Here is a 6,174-nt window from a genome sequence, read left to right as displayed (position 1 = left end):
AAACGAGGAAAAAAATATAGAGTGCGTGCATAAATTTGTTGAAATCATGAATAATGCAAGTGCATGCACTTAAATTGTGACGCCTCTAAAATTAATAGTTTAATATGCTATATTTTTGTAATTTTGAAAAGTTAAGGGACTGAAGTGAAAGAGTATTAAATCCATTTTTAACTGAGTCAAATAACTAGATTTTGATAGAGCGAAGATAAATATATTAATATTGGGTTTGTTTTATAGTTTGTATTAAATGACTATTATGGACACAAGTAAAAGTTAATTTGAATAAGTGAAGCCTAAATTATTGATGTTTAAAGAATTTGTCATTAACAAGTATTGATTTTTAAACTGATTATGGATTTTAAAGGTTTGGCAACCACGTGGGTCATTAGATAGATGTAACGCATGTTTTTATTTGGTTATGATAAGGTTTTGATGTAATTTAATTATAATTTCACATTGTTTCGCTGTTGAATTAGATGACCCACTTTCAGTAGAATTTTCACCATAATAATATTATAAATACATAGTAGAGAGAACTAAATTTTTGTCACATGTATTTTTTAAAGTAGAATTCGAATCCATTAATCATTACTTCCAGTGTGTACGTACGAGTGAATTGAGAAGAAGATTTTGGATTTGAATTTTTAAAAATTCGTTTGATCAAATGAGCTAGATTGTGAAGTGCAAGTGGTTTTGTCCCATTTAATTTTATTATTTCATGTTGATAAATGTTATGCCAATGAATGATATGATATGATACGATATGATATGGTCATTTGGTGCCGAAGATATAGTATGTTATGAGCTCTTACCAGTTTCTAAAAATATGAAATGACGACATAACTATTTTGATATATGATTTGATATTTTTATTCAGGATTGCACAAAACTCGTGTCCTACTGAGTATTCTCATATACTCACCATTTTTGCTACTTCTCACATGCTAGTACAGTCGCTAGCGGGCGAGCGATGAGGTGCTATCATTATGCCTGGATTCTTTGGATTCAATAAAGTAAATTCGTGTAACGTGACTAAAAATTTTACTTTCAGCATTTACTTTAGTTTTACCATTATATTGACATTTTATCTGAGGATTTGAAAACATGATTTATTTGGTTATAAACTACTATATGTGATAATTTTATTTGTATAACCAATATTATATTTGTTGACTATCATGTAAAATAAAATGACATTACGTGTGTAATTATTCAAGGACTTGGGCTTTACTGCAAAGACAAATTATTATAGAATTGAATGAGTGTTGATGGACCCGCCACATAATTGGTATCCCTATACTTGATGAAAATGAATCATGCAAATATTTCCATGTCCTGCTTGGACAAACATTTGATAAATGGGATTTGAAGAAATAAATCACTGATTAACGTCTACTTCTTTAGCCTTAAACTCAATTTAATATTATTAAATGTGCATAATCATAACATTTGGGTTACTCCATATATTGTTTAGTTGCTCACTGTTTTCTAATATAAAAATAAAAAATAAAAAAAACATTACAAGCGTATCATTTTGTCATTTATATTTTTTTAGAGTACGCTCGTTAAGTTGCATGAATGTAATGAATTTTTGATAATGATTTAAATTTTTAAAATTTGTTTCGTTTAATAAATACCTAATCAACAAGGCATAGAAATGCTTTAGCCATAAAGAGCAAAGTAAGCAATACTGCAACTAATATCACTTTAACTTGTGAGTTCACTCTTTCTAACAAAACATTTTTAGAAGAAGATGTAATCTTAGTCAATTGAATTATCAATTTAGTCAAGTGGCTCACTTGATTAGTCAAGAATTTAGCAGGAGTAGTTAGATCTTGTTTTCCTAATTAGGGGCTTAAGGCACTTAGGTCTAATGTGACCTAAAACACCAAAGTTATGACATGTGCGAATGAACCTAGGACCAACTTTAGGTTGAGCAACCATATGTTGCACATATACTCTAGGTTCAGAGGCTGCTCACTTTGACTTAACATAGGCAAATGCTAACTAGGTTTTAGAAGATGAAGCAATATATTGATATTAGGTTTATTCAATCCTAACAGTAATCTTAGATAATATGATTCAAGGCACGAAGGCAAGTCCGGGGAAGGACCAAAGATCGTTAAATAAAGGCCTATGACTAGATCAATAGTGAAAAGAACTAAGGAAGCTATGAGACTACTTGCTCAAGCCACGATGGAAGAAATATTGATCTTAGCTAGTAAATCAACAATTTTCATATTGGGCTCGAAGGAAGAAACACGATGGATCAATTTGGTTCAAGCAATGAATGAAGGGAACAAACCACATAACTATGCGACCGCATAATTATATGAACCATGCAATCGCATGTGACCTTGCAGAGAATGGAACATAGGTTTTGAAGTGAATTACGCGACCGCATAGGCTAGAACTATGCGGTCGCTTAGTACAATTTCGTTGCGCAAATTTTCCAATTTCGCTGCGCAAATTTTCCAATTTCGCAAAATCTTCTAATTATGTTAAATTCTATTTTTATTTTTTACTTTTAACTTTTGTAATATTTGGACTTTTATTTCTGTGTAGACCATGTTTATGGGTTTCTTATAAATAGAACTTATTATTCTCATTGTATAACAACTTTTGTCATATATACAATTGAGACGTCAATTTGTGAGTGTAACTTTGCTTTCAATTCTTGTTCTTCATTGAACTAATTTCAAACTTATCAAAATTTGTTTCTTTTGGTGTTCAAAAATCTAGGTGAGATTCTTGAGTCTTGTGATCATGGTGTCAACATATTATCTATAATTGTGTTGGTTCTTTGGTTCATTATTCTTTTATCGAACTTAAAAATTTGATTATTGGCTTTCTTAGGTTGAATCAATCTTGTGTGGGTTTCATAGCTACTATTGCTATATAGGTTTGCATCAGTTGGTATCAGAGTTTAGGCTCCAAAAATCAAGGTTATATTATTTTCCTTCTTTTTTGAGTCTTTTGTTTTGTTTTTGTTCTTTGCATTCTTCATCTTTTTGGCTCTTTTCATCTTTTGAGTCTTCAATCCATGAAAATACCAAAACATTTTGAAAAGTTATTTTTGTGCTAATTTAGCATCCTAATCAATTTCTATTTCTTTTGTTGGTATCATAGTTGAATTTGCGAGCAAAAAAAATTCAGAAATTGTTAGTAATATGCAATTTCATTTTTTTGAGTAAAAAAAGGTTGGTGTCCAATCAAAACCCAAGAACTTCTTTCTTGGATTAATATTGGTTCCTATTCAAAGTAATGATTTTGGCTTAATCGATCCCGAACTGAACCGTTGCCAACCCTAATAGGATAGAGGTGTGTGGGGAATATAAAGTGCGTAGTGACATTAATGAGGATACATTGTTGGATGTCGAGTTAGGAAGAATAAAGAATAGATGAGTTAGGTATGAAACGAGGGGTAAAGATCTCGTTGGAGATGGAGTTGATAGAAGTACGGGCAATATCAAAATGACAATTCCTTCATTCAAAGGAATAAGTGATCCAGAGGCATACTTGGAGTGGGGGAAGAAGATAGAGTTAATATTCGACTGCTACAACTACTCGGAGGATAACAAGATAAATATATAGTTACTTGAGCTTATCGATTATGCTATTACTTGGCAGGACCAAGTAGTGGCATCTAGGAGGAGGAATCGTAAGAGACCTATTAATACATGGGAAGAATTTAAGGCTATTATAAGGAAAAGGTTCGTGCTAATCATTACTATATGGAGCGTCATTATAAATTACAAAGCCTCTACCAAGGTTCTAGGAGTGTGGAGAATTATCATAAGGAGATTGAGATTGCGATGATTTAGCGCAAAAGTTAAAAACTATAGGGGTCACCATGGACCAGTTTTTGAATGAACTGAATAGAGAAATAGCTAATATAGCAGAACTATAATATTATGTGGAATTGGAGGGCATGCTACATGTAAATATGAAGGTCAAGAGACAACTAAAGAGATAGAGGATAACTAGATATCCATTCGGTTCTTCGCCTTCTAATTCTTCTTCGAAACCAAAGTGGGATAACAAGGGAGATGGAGTTGTCTTGAAGACCAAAACTGAACTACCGAAGAGAAAAGAGGAAATTGATATCAAGGTCACATCCAAGGCAAAATCTCAACCATCTAGGAATCGAGATATCAAATGATTTAGGTGATTGAGATTGGGATATATTGCTTCTCAATATCCAAACAAAAAGACAATGATTTTACAAAATTGAGGTTAACCAAGTTAAAACATCCTAAGCCTTACAAATTGAAATAGTTGAATGAATGTAGAGAGATTAAGTTGAATAAGAGGGTATTGGTAAGTTTCTTAATTAGGAGATATCATAATTAAATGATGTGTGATGTAGTTCCTATGCATGCTACACACATTTTATTGGGTAGGCCATGGTAATAGGATAGGAAGGTGATTCATGAAGGATGCAAAAATATATATAGCTTCAACGAAGATGAAAGATCTATTACTCCTGCGCCATTAACACTGACACAAGTGTATGAAAATCAAATCAAATTGAAGAGCGAGGAAGAAAAAATATTGAGAGAAATAGAGAGCAAGAGAGAATATAATAAGGTGACTAGTAGTGAGAAAAAGGAGTAGAGCTACAAGAAAGAGAAAAAACTCTTTCAAGATGAGAAAAAAGTCGAACGTGAATTTCTTTGCAAAAGGGAGTGAGTTGAAAAGGGCAGTAGTTGAGAAGCGACCTATGATCTTGTTGGTTTACAAAGAGTCACTCCTCAATATTAAAGAATCTAACATACATTTTTCGAGTTTGGCTACTTTTTTATTGTAGGAATTTGAAGACGTGTTCCCAGTGGACATGCCTAGTGGGTTACCATCCATTCGAGGTATTGAACATCAAATTGATTTTGTGCCTGGAGCTGTCATTCCAAATAGGCCGACTTACCGAACTAATCCCAAGGAGACCAAGAAGCTTCAAAGGCAAGTGTCGGAATTGATGAGCAAGTGTACGTGAGGGAGATGGAACCAATGCTACTTATGCTAAAGAAAGATGGAACCAGAAGAATGTGTGTAGATTGTTGAGTCATCAACAATATAACGATAAAGTATCGTCATCCTATTTCTAGGCTTATGAATTACACAACTTACTGTTGATGAACACAAAAATAGGTTTTCGTTTTTTACCCCCTTTTTGGTTAATTTTGTTAATCTTCAATTGGGCTTTCATGATTGTTTTTTACATCTTATCAATTATAATTACCTTCGACTTTCTGTAAAATTGGATTTATTAATATCTAATATCAGAATTTCAACAAAAGAGCTAGGAAACTAGAATGTTGATTCAGGAATAAAATAGCAGTAAGTAAATTGACAAATAAAAACACGCATGGTTTATAGAATTTCGACTCAAGGTGAGAACGCCTTCATCTGCTACCGCAGCAATTCACTGAAAGGAACTTTATAAGAAAAATGCACTGCAAAGATTGATTCGACTCCGCACAACGACGATAATTAGAGTCTATAATTTAACGAATAGATCCCAAGCCAGAATTTCACATGTTCATTTCTTTGTGGGAATGAATAATGACTGTTTGAAATGTTGGATTTTAGGTCTCAAATTGAGAAAATTGATATGAAGTTAGCAGAAAAGTACAGAATCCTTTAGCTCAATGAGTTTGATGAATTCATGTTGGAAGAATATAAGAATGCGAAGTCGTACAAAGTAAAGACCAAGAGATGGCACGGTAGGCATATCAAGGAAAAAGAGATCGAGGTTGTTCAGTAAGTTTTCATATTCAATTCTCACCTCAAACTATTTTCAGGTAAGTTGAGGTCAAGGTGGTCTTGTCCATTCACCATTGTAGATGTACTTCCACATGGTACAGTGGAAGTGGTATCTCAAGATCACTTGAGGAGGTTCAAAATTGATGGGCAACGATCGAAAGCTTATTGTGGGCATGAATATTCCAATGAGAAGACAATCATGCCACTTGATAATGTGGAGTTGCCTAAGCAACAAAATCAATCTATAGACTTCAAACGAGTGCTTGTTGGCAAACAACCCAGTTCTCTTCCCTTTTATTTATTTAGCTTTGACGCATTAGAATAGGATTTTTATTGATTAGGCATGTTCAAGTAGGTAGGCGTCAATCATCCATCACATTGGTCATAAGAGTCACGCATGTGTTCACGAGT

Source organism: Olea europaea, chromosome 23 (genome assembly GCF_002742605.1).
Source record: "Olea europaea var. sylvestris chromosome 23, O_europaea_v1, whole genome shotgun sequence".
Classification (NCBI taxonomy): Eukaryota; Viridiplantae; Streptophyta; class Magnoliopsida; order Lamiales; family Oleaceae; genus Olea; species Olea europaea.
This window is presented reverse-complemented; position numbering follows the sequence as displayed.